The sequence below is a fragment of the Oryctolagus cuniculus genome, chromosome 13, assembly GCF_964237555.1.
Source record: "Oryctolagus cuniculus chromosome 13, mOryCun1.1, whole genome shotgun sequence".
Classification (NCBI taxonomy): domain Eukaryota; kingdom Metazoa; phylum Chordata; class Mammalia; order Lagomorpha; family Leporidae; genus Oryctolagus; species Oryctolagus cuniculus.
Window position 1 is genome coordinate 58502145 of NC_091444.1, and position 13594 is coordinate 58515738.

Here is a 13594-nt window from a genome sequence, read left to right on the forward strand (position 1 = left end):
CCCACTCCTATATTTACCAGCGATCACTTTTCAGTTAAGTTTCAGCACTTAAGAATAATTGTATATTGATTACAGTATTCAACCAAAAGTATTAAGTAGAACAAACAAAAAAAAATACTAAGAGGAATAACATATTAAGTTGTTCATCAAGTCAGGGCGAGGTCTGATCAAGTCACCGTTTCTCATAGTGTTCATTTCACTTTAACAGGTTTCCTTTTTGGTGCTCAGTTGGTTGTCACCTATCAGGGAGAACAAGTGGTATTTGTCCCTTTGTGATTGGCTTATTTCACTCAGCATAATGTTTTCCAAATACGTAAGCTTTCCATATGAAGGAAAATACATCTCTAATATCAGCCTCTGTTTTTCAGTATGTGGTAAATATATTTATTACATTACATTTTCCTAATGAGTTTATCATTTTTTTTTTTGACAGGCAGAGTGGACAGTGAGAGAGAGAGAGAGACAGAGAGAAAGGTCTTCCTTTGCCGTTGGTTCGCCCTTCAATGGCCACTGCAGCTGGCGCGCTGCAGCAGGCGCACCGTGCTGATCCAAAGGCAAGTGCCAGGTGCTTCTCCTGGTCTCCCATGGGGTGCAGGGCCCAAGCACTTGGGCCATCCTCCACTGCCTTCCCTGGCCACAGCAGAGAGCTGGCCTGGAAGAGGGGCAACCGGGACAGAATCCGGCGCCCCGACCGGGACTAGAACCCGGTGTGCCGGCGCCTCTAGGCGGAGGATTAGCCTATTGAGCCGCGGCGCCAGCTAATCATTTTATCATTATGAAATAATGAAATACCTCTTTTATCTCTTCAGCTCTTTTTTCTCTGACATTAATATTGTGCCAGAAAAGCAGTAATTCTTATAGGAAAGCAGTCACTCTTATGGTTATTGTTATATTTTCTTACATTCTTTTACTTTGTTTTAATTGAAACATACTTTTACATATCCTAATATTTACCCCTTTAAAGTCTATTACTAAGTCATTTATGTACTCAAAAGTTTGTGTAATATAATTACTATCAAATTCTAGTTCACTTTAGACAACTTACAAACAAAACTCATTGATATTTGCATCCAGTGCCCTGCAGCAAATAATCTACTTAGTTTCTCTAGATTTGTGGGTTTACTGCAAAAGTTTTAAATAACATATAAACTTTTGTATGCAATTTCTTTTATCTAGCATAGTATTTTAAGGTTATTTTATGTTGTAACACATATCAATATTTTATTTTTTTCTACCTTCCTGAATAATATTCTGTTATATTAATTGCCGCATTTCATTTATCTATTTGTTTTTGATGGACTGTGGCTCTTTCTTTGTACGGATGCTTTAATTTATCCTTGGTACATACCTAAGATTGGAATGACTTGATTAAATGGCAGAATCAAGATTAACATTTTGAAGAACTGCCACACTGGTATGCACATGGCTTCAGTATTTTGTATTCCCACAAGCAGTGTATTAGGCTTTGAGGCTCTGATTTTCCACAATGTCAGCAACATTTGTAATTGTTCATAGGTTTATTAAAGCCTTTCCAGCGGCTATTGATGTGGTTTGGGTTTATGTTTTGAATTCTTAGAGATGGTGCATATTTTCTCCGTGTTATTGTCCATTTGTAGATCTTTAGAGAAATCTCTCTCAGTTCCTTTGCTACCTTACAAATTGGTTTATTTGTTATTGTATTGTTTAGTTGTAATAGTTCTTTGCACACTCAAAATAAAAGATTCCTTTCAGGTGTCTGATTTGTAAATATTTCCTCCTATTCTGTGGTTATCATTTCATTTTCTTAAAGGTGTCCTTTCATAAAAAGACATCCAAATTATTTTTATTTTGTGGTATGTACTTTTGGTGTCACATGTAAAAATTATTTGTCTAATTCATGATCTTAGAACTTTGCACTGCTATTTTCTAATAACTTTAAAGTTTTAGCTCTTGTATTTAGGTATCTGATAGGTTTTGAGTTAATCTTTACATATGATGGGAAGCAGGGGAAAATTTACTATTCTGCATGTTCAAGCACCATTTGTTAAATCTAAATCTGGATTTCCTTGAGGACATTGTTTTTTAGCCTTTGTTTTTCAGTGTATAGGCTACACTTTCATGTTTTTTTTTTTTTTCTATATGCCATTCCTTTTAAAAAAAGATTTATTTATTTATTTACTTGGAAAGTCAGAGTTACAGAGGAGAGACAGACAGAGAGATATCTTCCATCTGGCAGTACATTCCCCGGATAGTCACAACAGCCAAGGCTTGGTCACACTGAAGCCAGGAGCCAGTTTCATCCAGGTCTCCAGGTAGGTGTCAGGAGCCCAAGTATTTGGGCTAGCACTTGTTGCTTTTCCCAGGTCATTAGAAGGCAGCTGGATTGAAAGTCGAGCATCAGGGACATGTTCCAGTGCCAATATGGGATGCTGGTATTACAGGTGGTGGCTTTACCTGCCGTACTACAAGGCTGGCCTCATGTCATTCATTTTTAAAATGATAATACTGTGTGGCAGTTGTGGAAATTATATCAACCATCCAGTTGCAGAGTTGCTGCTTTTGCTCTATGTATGTTATTTTTTAGTTACTTTCTCATTTCTTGATTTGTACCTCTAGAGCATCACCTCTGCTCAGGTCATGAAATGGGTACAGTCCTTGAGAAGAATGCTTTCATTGTAAATGTACCAATGACTGTTGGAGTACAGGACTGGGACCTTAAGTATCCTGACAGTTAGAAGGTTAAGAGGTAGACTATCTTTTCCTAGAGATGCAACATCACCCCTGAGCTAAAGTTCAGGAAATAACTCAGGTAGAAGACAGAGAGACAGAAGGATGATACTGAATTGCATGTTTGTGTTTTCCTCAAAATTGTATGTTGATGTTCCAGCCTCCAGTACGACTGTCTTTGGAGATAGGTCCTTCATGGAGACCGTTAAAGTTAGATACAGTTATAAATGTGGTCAGGGCTCATATCCTTATACAGAAGAGACATGAGCATTCTTGTTTATGAGCCAATGTCTAATACCGGTATTTTTAATATATTTGTGCAGAATTGTATGTGTGTGTCACAAAAAGTTAGGCCTAATCCTTTTACTTCATTGCAGCTGTAGATGGACATCTTTTAATGAAGTGTCTGCTACTGTCTGGGGGTTAGGCTGTGTAAATAGTGGCAGAAAGATGTGCTACTCATTCAATATTTCATCCTCCAACCTAAAGCTGTAAATCTTAGGAAAGATTTTCCATCTTTAGGTGTAATAATTAACTGGAATAATTCTGACACAATCCTTCTTGTCCATTTTTACACATCTTCCCCACATTTTTACTTATAGTTCTAGTGGAATGCTTCCCATAGTGCATTCTCTAACAAAACACATCATAGAGATATTCTGGTTACACAATTCTATGGTTAAATATTTTGGAAACCAATCTAAAATTCTCTCTTCCTTATTAAAAATACAAATCAATATACTTAAATCTATAAGAACTCTTGTTTTATTAATTCAGCATTTTACATTGTTATTGATGATTCTAAACATTCCATAGATTATTTGCTTTGCAGAATACTCTTTGGGAAGCACTACCTAACTCTAGGAAGAGCTTAGGGACTATATACAGTTACCTTAGCATTTTGTCTTTCGTACATAATAGTTCATGTCACATTAAACTTAGCTAGCTTCAATTCCTCACCTTAAATGTGATGATAGTTTGTGAGAATCAAACAAAGTTATACACACTAAAGTGCTTAATCCATACACACCTAATACTTTGTTACCTCTTTTTTCTAACTTTTTCCTTTAAATATAATTGAAACCTTTTGGAAGATGCAAAGAATATTATCTAAATTTCATCTGCTTTTATAGTATGGCCTTTAAAACTATGTAAATTTTATAACAGTATTATAAGCTGTAACCAAGGAGTGCCAATTTTTGATGTTTATTTTGTGTACAGTGTCTGGTGGTATGTCTCTATGATGTAATAAATACATTTTAATAAATATTTGCCTAGCATACAGTATATTATATTATGTATTTTGATTAATCTGTGTAAGTTTTGAAATAATTTAATTGTAGAATTAAAGTATATTTTCTCCTATTACACAAAGAAATTTTAATGGCTTTCTGTGGAATCTGAACGAGTGTTGGAGCTAAAGATAACTAAATCCACAAGACTAATTAGAGTCACTGAATAAAATTTTCTGCCAGGAAATCCTTGAGGCATCAGAGAATGTGTTGGCGAAATACTGGAGCAATGAATCCCATAGTTTCTAAGGCGCCTGGCCAGCCTCACTTCTAGAGAACTCACCACTTGTGTCCTTGTGCCCCTGTTGCAACTTAGGTATCATTCTTAAAAAGATTTGCAATCTTTTATCTTCTTATTACTTTATTATTTGCATTTTCCCTTAAAATTTTGTGAGATATATTAGGTAGCTTTCATGTTTTATAATTGTTTTTTTCTAGGACATAATAGAGTGCTTAATGAGAAAGCAATATTTAATGAATGATGTTAAATTAAGCCTTTGTCCCAGTCAAACAAAGATGCATGTAAAATTGGATAAGAATTTTTTTCCTGAGTTTTTGGACTTGTTTTGCTCCAACCAGAAAACTGAGATCTAGATAATAGTTTTTAAACTAACGTTATTATACAATATCCATGTTAAGCTCATTGGAAATTGACCATGTCTTATATGTCTGTGTATTTCTCCAGCAACTGGGATAATGTATTTCATATAACTAGATAATTTTTAAAATATAACATTAAATTTATAAAGGCTCATTTATTTACTTAGTTGAAAGGCAACAGGGTGGAAAGATAGTGAGACAGAAAGATAAGGAGGGACACACACACAGAAAGAGACCTTCCACTGGTTGACTCCCCAAAAGGCTACAACAGCCAGATCTGGGCCAGAATGAATCTAGGATCCAGGAACACCAACAAGGTCTTCTACATGGGTGACAGGGATCCAAATTTTTGGGCCATCTTCTGGGGCCCTCCTAATGCATTAGCAGGGAGCTAGATCGGAAATAGAGTAGCCTGCACTCTGTTGTTCAGATACAGGGTGCTGGCATTACAAGCAATGGCTTAACCCAGTGAGCTACAATGCCAGCTCCTAAATGACAAAATTTTAAAGAAGCTTGTACCATGTTAATATATTCCAGTATTTAATGATATCACAAAACAAACATTTTAATTAAACTTCACTATAAAGGGATATTATTAAAAATACTAAAGCTTTATGTCTTAGCTCTATTTTTCCATTCAAAAAATTTTAAGACACATTACCTTTATTTATATTGAGAAATATATACTGACTTTTTTCATGCGTTGCAAATTTCATCCTTCAAATTATTATTAAAATTTCTAAAGCACTTTATTTCAAAATGCTTTTTTATTTTATTATTAGAACACACAATAACCCTAAGCAAAAGATCAATATTATTTCCAATTTCAAGAGTGAATAGAAGTAAAAATAAGTTCTAAGTAACCTCTATTTTTCCTAATGTGAGTCTGAAAAACCTGGACTCTGTCTCAAATTGTTACTAAATTCTGTTTCAAAGTCCCCCCTAAAGTGTAGGAAGGCTACACTTTATCAAGTTTTTCTATGAGTTTTTCATGTTACAGGTTAATTACTGTTCTCCATTCTGCTCATCCTCCCTCCAAATTCATCTTTGTTAGAATTATACAGTGAAATTTAAGCTGATGTTCACTAGGAGGTCATTTTAATATCCAACATACAGTATGAGAAGAATTTGTGTGCCTAGTGCTGTTGATGACCATGGTAAGATAGGAGATTCTAGTCATTGAGGAGTTAGGTTATGAGCTTCTTCTCATGGTAAACCTGCCACTTTGATTTAGTTTTGCGTTCAACCTGAGAGGTGACCTTTGTCAGTTTGATAAGCTTTCTAACTGCAAGATGATCTGTACTTCAGCCTGATTCATACATCTTTTTTTTTTTTTTTTTTTTTTTTTTTTTTTTTTTGACAGGCAGAGTGGGCAGTGAGAGAGAGAGAGAGAGAGACAGAGAGAAAGGTCTTCCTTTGCCGTTGGTTCACCCTCCAATGGCTGCCGCGGCCAGCGCACTGCGGCCGGCACACGGCGCTGATCCGAAGCCAAGAGCCAGGTGCTTCTCCTGGTCTCCCATGGGGTGCAGGGCCCAAGCACTTGGGCCATCCTCCACTGCCTTCCCTGGCCACAGCAGAGAGCTGGCCTGGAAGAGGGGCAACCGGGACAGAATCCGGTGCCCCGACCGGGACTAGAACCTGGTGTGCTGGCACCGCAAGGCGGAGGATTAGCCTAGTGAGCCACGGCGCTGGCCCTGATTGATACATCTTATGAAGTCTGGCTCACAATAGAGATTCTTTGATCTCTTCAGTTGCACATTATCTCCTGCAGCAACTTTTTTGTGAATAGAATGGAAAGCCATATATTCTGTAGATATGCCCTAATTGTTACCTACCTATCTTTACTTGACATGTTAGATTGATTGACAGTTCTACTTTCTTAGTAAGATAAAATTATGGCTACACATAATATACTATTTTCAGATTGTTTCTGTTTTCAACTTCTCTCTCAGTGCTATGTGTAATGTTCAGAATTAGTGTAACATTTTCTACTGCGTTTGTACTTTCATGCTTCCAACTGCTTAACTAATAGCTTACTATATTTTCATACAATGCATTTTTGATACTTGCATTTATTATTATTCTAATTTGATTATTAAAGCAAATCTTATGTAAACCAATAAAATAAAAAGAATTATTATTTTTCCAGTACATATTTATGGAGCAGAGAATGATCATTCAATACATGTAAGCATGTGCTGATCAAACTGAGATTATTAGGATTCCCATATCCCCAAACATTACTCACTTCCATGTATCGGTAAACTTCAAACTCTGAGTTATTTAGAAATATACTATAAATTGTTACAGACTACTACTCACTACCTACATTGCTTATAGGACATTTGAAATGAAAACTTGTAACAAAATGGAATATGGAATAAAAAAGATATGAACAATTTCATGTACAACTAATGCCAGATATTTCATACATCTTGTGAACAGTATGAATAGTATAGACATTGAGTCAACATAGTAGTAGGAAAAATTTGCCTGTATGTATTATGGCAACAAACCCTTTTTTCAAAGAAATTGCAATACCAATCTGAGAAAATGAAACTAGAAGCAGAATGTGTTTAATAACAAGTAGGTGGGGAAAGGTCTTTCTTGTGAAATTGTTCAGTAGATCCTCAGAGATTTCTGATTAACTCTTGGTTTCCAAAAGACCTAATTCAAAAGCCATATATTTTAAAATCTGTCTGTTATCATTATATAATGCTGAACATGAGCAAGTCATTTTAATTTCCTTATGTATAAAAATAACAAGATGTCAGGATCCTTTAAAATTCAAATTTTTTTTTTTTTTTTTTTTTTTTTTTTTTTTTTTTTTACCACGCTGTTATCATTCTATGTGAATACCACAGCATGGTATCTCTGCAGGCTTGGGTTGTGAGGGAGGACTATATTAAAGAAGCAGAAGAATGAGTGCAGCTTTGGCTAGTGGAGAAAGATTGAGAGGCCATTCTAGAAAACAAGTACAGCAAAAGAAAAATCTCAGGGGAAATAAGCCAGATGTGTTCTCTTCTATCTTCATTAGAGCAGAATTTTAATCTAGTAGAGGTGTAAGAGGAAATGTTGGTAAGGATGATCTCAAGAAACATTTGAAACCAGACCAGAGCTTGGACTTTATCCTGAAAAGTATATGAAGTCCCTGCAGACTTTTGGAGGACATTTGTGTTATTTAAGTTATTTAGTGAGATAACACAAGCTTATCCTTTTTCAGTCATTCCAAACTAAACATTAATACTGAGGTTCTAACATTTCATGTAACATGGACTTCAACAGCACTCAGGAAATCTATAGACACTTTACAGAAATAAAATTTAAAACGTGCGAGATAAAAACACACAGTATCTAAAAGGAAATGCCAATAATATATCTATACCTAAATCTATTGTATCTTCACATCTATATTTATATCTCTGTCTATGTATACAGGTATATATCTACATCCAGACATATGTTAAAAAAATTGGGTATAGTAACACATGACTTTGTTAATCCATTATTGAGGCTATCTTGTGCAGCAATAATCTAGTTATATAAATACTCACCATATACTTAAATTAATGTGTACAAGTGTTATTTTAAATTATATCCAATGTGAAAAGTATGATATGAAGTTAGTTGTTCTTATGTTGGTGACAAAGTCACATGCATTGCAATTACTACCCTGGATTATTGACTGATTCAATTTTGGATAAAATGATAAATTTTTGGTTGCCAGTTAGTGAAAATAACTCATTATTGCTACTGTATCACCAGAATTCCAGTTCTTGAAATTCAGGTCAAAACCCAGTTTATAATAAATCTAGTTAGAGTAGGTGGAGTTGGGAATGTGATCTGTTTAGAACCTCCTAAACTAAACATCATATCATTCCTTTTAGAATGCTTGAGTTAGCTATATAAGATCTTAGATAATTAATAAAGTAGTAATAATCCTAAAAATGTTCATATACATTACTTTCTTTGAAAAATAAAATTTATATGTACTATCTACCATTTTACCTGAACACAGGCATAGGGGATTATTAGTAGTCATTGTAAATAATTTATTGTATTCCCAGGAAAAATGCAATAGCAATTTTGTGAGGTACTGTCTAGAGGACTTTGGAGAATGTATGATGCCTCATAAGAACTTTTCTGTGTTTTTATATATATGAGAAAATAAAGATGCCTTGATTCCCAATCAAATTCATTCCATAGGTTTCCAAAATAAGCAATGAGATCAATTTCATTCTAAATTATAAACCACAATCTAGGCCAATTAAATTGTGTTAAGAGATTTTATTTTAGGTATGCTGTCAGTGGCATGATTTCTCCTATAATACAAACAATTATGATATGAAGGAGGAGTAAAATAAAACCTTTATACATTTTAATGATTAACTGTCAAAAATTACTTTTTTTGATGTCTACATAGTAAGAGTTGACTTTACCATTTAAATATGCAGGATAAAATGGTCACCAAAGGTAAAATTATATTTTGTTTTTCCATTGAATAACATGCTTTTTAATAGAAAAGAAACTTTGCTTTGCTGTATTTAGTGTTGTAATTAGGAACTAAATTATTATATTTTCTTACTATTTTGATGCAAGACTCTTTGCCACACACAAAAAAACAACTGCTTCAGTTAAAATATGCTCAAAAGTTCTGCCTTCGGGTGCTTGTCTTGTGAATTAGCACTATTTATACACACAAAATAAATGCTTTCTTTATTTGTGTAGAAACATTGGAAATATATTTATTTGCTATTAGTCAAGCAATTATGAGAAAACAATTATTTCAACAAGTTCTACAGTCCAAGTTTCTTTATCGCAAGTATTAGTTAGATGTGATATTAATATTCAGTATAAATAGTGAAAATACGTGAAAAAAATAATATCCACATGCTTCCAGCCTTCTCGTGCTTCCTTGAAACTGTAAGCCAAGGTCCAAAATCTAAAGGGGCTTCCTTGTCAATCAAACGAAGTGTAATGGGAAGAAGAAATGAAAGCTATTAGAGAAAACACAGAAAACTCTCCAATATGCCACGCGTGGCAATGGAAAGAAAGACACTGACTCACGTCTCAGAAATTCCACTGCATGCCCTACCATGGAATCTGCTGTGGGGAAACAAAAGTTGGAAAAAGACACTTTCTTGTCCAGCTGGGAAGTAAAACATGTCTACATGCTTTCATTATTTAATATAAGACCTGAACTAAGGAACTGGAATGCAACATGAAAAATCACAAAAATATCTGGGTTCCATGGAGACTTCAACTAATGTGCATTAGATGGGCAAATTTAAGAAATAACATACAACTCCAATTTCAAGACAGAACAAAGCGCAGACAGTGGGAAGACCAGATAATAGGACTGACTATTTGTTTTTAGAGCAAACAAAGGCTCTGAACCCAGGGTCTTGAGGAATGCAATGAGTCTCAGTGGAGTCCTAAAATCATCATAAGAAAATATTAATATCTCTCAAGGCAACTTCACAAAAGACAAGCTCAGCCATAGAGTTTACTGTTATGTAATAGGATGTGGGTGCTATGGAAAACCATGAGTGTCTCATTAAAACAGGCGAATGGAAAACATCTCTTTTCTACCATATTCATGTAAATGTAGTGCTTGACTCACCTGGCAAAGACCTTAATGATTCCAGCATTTGCCAAGATGTATCCACCACTGTGTTCACGCCAAGGCAATATTTTGGGCATGCTTTTCCCAGCCAGTGATAGAGCGTGGCAAAGGTACTAGTGTTGCTCTTTTTTTGGAGAGTGGGATTCCTTTCATGGAGGAATTTGGGTTGAGGATATATGTGAATCTGGTTAAAACTTTCTTGGAACATCCCTTGCTATGAAATCTGCTTTGCTTACCTGTCTCCTTTCACAAATATCAAGTCTGCATGATGGACTGAAAGCTCTTCCTGCCTACTTCGATTTTTTTCTTTTATCTCTTGTAAATATTCTCCCTACCCCAAATCTCTTGAATATGAAATCTCATCTAGGCATTTGCTTCTTGGGGACCAATACCTGGGACCATTTTCAGTTAACCCACCTTCCTCTCTTCCTCAGTTATTGACATCACTTTAAAGTGTCATTGATTCTTACTGTGTTTTCTATTCTGTTTGTACTTTCTTGACTGCAAGTTCTTGCTTTTCTACATTCCTTCTTGCTTCCACTCTTTCATTCTTTCCTTTGGACTCTTGATTATTTGATTTTATGTCTATTAATATGAATTCACCTTAGAAGAACATTGCTGATTCCTTACATAGCACCCTTCAGTGATTTAAGAATAAATTCTTAAGAAAAGTAAAATAAAATCTGTTTTATAGAAGCAGTCTGTCTCCATTGTGCAAGGAAGAGTCTCATCACAGTCAGTTTCAAACTGTCCACACAAATCATTAGAAGTATGATTGGGAAAAGATGCACACAATCATTTTAAGATTCCGTGCTTAAGAATAAACCTTCGGGGGTAAAAATCTCTGATTTGTAGCAGCTATTTCCACTGTGTAATAAGACTCTCATATGATGGTCATTTTCAAACTACCCACATGTATCATTAGAAGTGCAGTTGGGAAAAGATGCACACATCAACTCTTCCAAACCAACATACATGGCTTGACTTCGACATATCACTATACGGTCTACGGCCTTCTCAACTAATCGATGTTCTTAGCCCTTATCTCCTTGGAAAATCCTTGGTCATCCTGGACAGTAAAGTAAGTCTGCATCACAGTCTCTGAGGTTCTTTTTTCCATTGCTTCTGCCATGGTTCTAGATATCAGCAATGTATTTCAAAAGTAAGTCTGTCCATATTATGTAATATATTCTGTTTCTGCCTAAAGTAAAAGGAAATGTTAAGAGAAATACATAGATTTTTATGTTGTTTGTTTTCTTAAGGCAGGATGCACAAAAGTTCTGCAGATTTATTAGACTGTAAGCAGGTGATACTTGAAATATCTCATAAGCCTGAAGTTGCTAATAATTTTGCCACATTCATTCACATGTTCAATTATTCTTTCATTCCTTTTATCAGATATGTGCTGAGCTATAAACAAAGATAAAGCCATGAACAAGACAAAACATTTGTTCTGATAAATTGGTGTTTGACATAAGTGACAAAATAAGTAATAGAAAGTCTAAGAAATTGGACAATTTAAATGGTAAGGTTTCGAATGCCAATTTTTAGCCTTCTACAAGGGACTAAATATTAATTTAAAATTTTCATATTATTGGATATTAAAGTTCCTTGATAAGATTCTATATCAACTTAGAGGGAGGGAAGAATCAGTTGTTGTTTTCAGAATTATTATCTGTGTGATGGTAAGGTCCCCAACAGCCATGAGTGATGGGCATAAAAGTTTTCTTTATAAAAATATGTTAATCTTCCCATCATTATCTGAGGAAAGAAATTGAGCAGATTCTCTAACTTGGGATTTTCATTTGAGAAACTTAAAATCAAGGAAATTAATTGACTTGCTCCTGCATTGTCTAAGCTGATTCTAGGAGACAGCTCATTTTTCTTGCCAAAAGGAGTACTAAAGAATATATTTTCCTTGTAAATCTTTGCATTAATCCTTTTTGTAAATCAATGATTTTGGCAACTTTTTCATTAACCAATGTATTTTTAAGATTCAAAAAAAGTAATGATTGTTCAGTTGCCCTAGTTACTTGGGAATAAAAAACACAGAGATATGTTTCTCTCTTATCATGATACCTGAACTATTGCTTACTCATATGGATCTGTGATAGCTATAGGATTACATCTATTCCACTTTTCCTGTCTGGAATCGTATATTCGTACTTCATCTTTTGTAAGACAAAGCAAAGTATTCAAGAACATAAGCATTTGTGACAACTCTTGAGTAAAAGTGGATACTCACACTAGAATTGTTGGTTAAGAGGTGGCCATGTACACAAGTAATCAAGTAATGAAATGGGACTCAAATATTGGCTGCTTCCTTTACCAGGTGAGTTTAGGATTTAACCTCTTTCATCCTTAATTTTTTGAACTCTATGGATAATGGTCATAAAAATAATGTTTATTTTATCAAACTATTGAAAGCTTAACAAAGAATACTTGTTGATTGCATAGTACTCCATGGCATTTAGTAAGAAGCTTACAAATAGCAAGTATTCTTAATATACATGAATGACAACAGTATGCTGGAGCCAGGTCACACGGGATTTTCTAAACTACAGTGACCTCATATCAATAGCTGTGGTAGGGATTTTTACACCACAAAAATTGGTAAGTGATGCAAAACAGTGTTGTGTGTGTGTGTTTCCCCTTACCTCCATTAGAGAGCCTTCTGTTAAACATTTAATAGGATACCATTTATGTTGGATTTATTAAAATGTGCTTCAGTATATTTTATTTTGAAGAAAAGTATTTTTCTTGTTCATTTATTTATTTTCATCTGCTTGAAGTGTCAAGTGACAGGGAGACATGCAGACAGTGACAGAGATTGAGAGGGAGAGAGAGACATGAAAAAAGTCCTCCATCTACTGATTCACTCTCCAAATGCCCACAACAGCCAGGGCTGGGCCAAGCTGAAGCCAGGAGCCAGCAACTCAATCCAGGCCTCCGGTATTGGTGGCAATGACAAACACCTGCCTGACAAAGCAGCTTTGTGAAGACCTAGCTCCGATTCTTGACAAAAAACTAACAGTGCTGACAGGGGTCTGATTGGAGAAGCTAACTTACACTGTACCAGAAAAAAAGGGTGGAGGGAGGGTGAAATTACATCTGAAGTTTTAATGTGCTTGCTGCCTGTGTCCGTATTAACTAGAGACACAGAGCTCTACCAACTGACACGGATGCTAGAATTAACTGAGCTGAGCGCTCCATCAGCCTGTACTGATGGTGGATTTTATGATGGTAGGACTACAACACCTGCTACTTACATTTCTACATTCTGAACCTATAGGGAGTAGAAAATTGCCTCATTATGTCTATTACTTGAGGCACCTAAGGCCGTGCTTATGAACAGCATTAGGATTAGAGA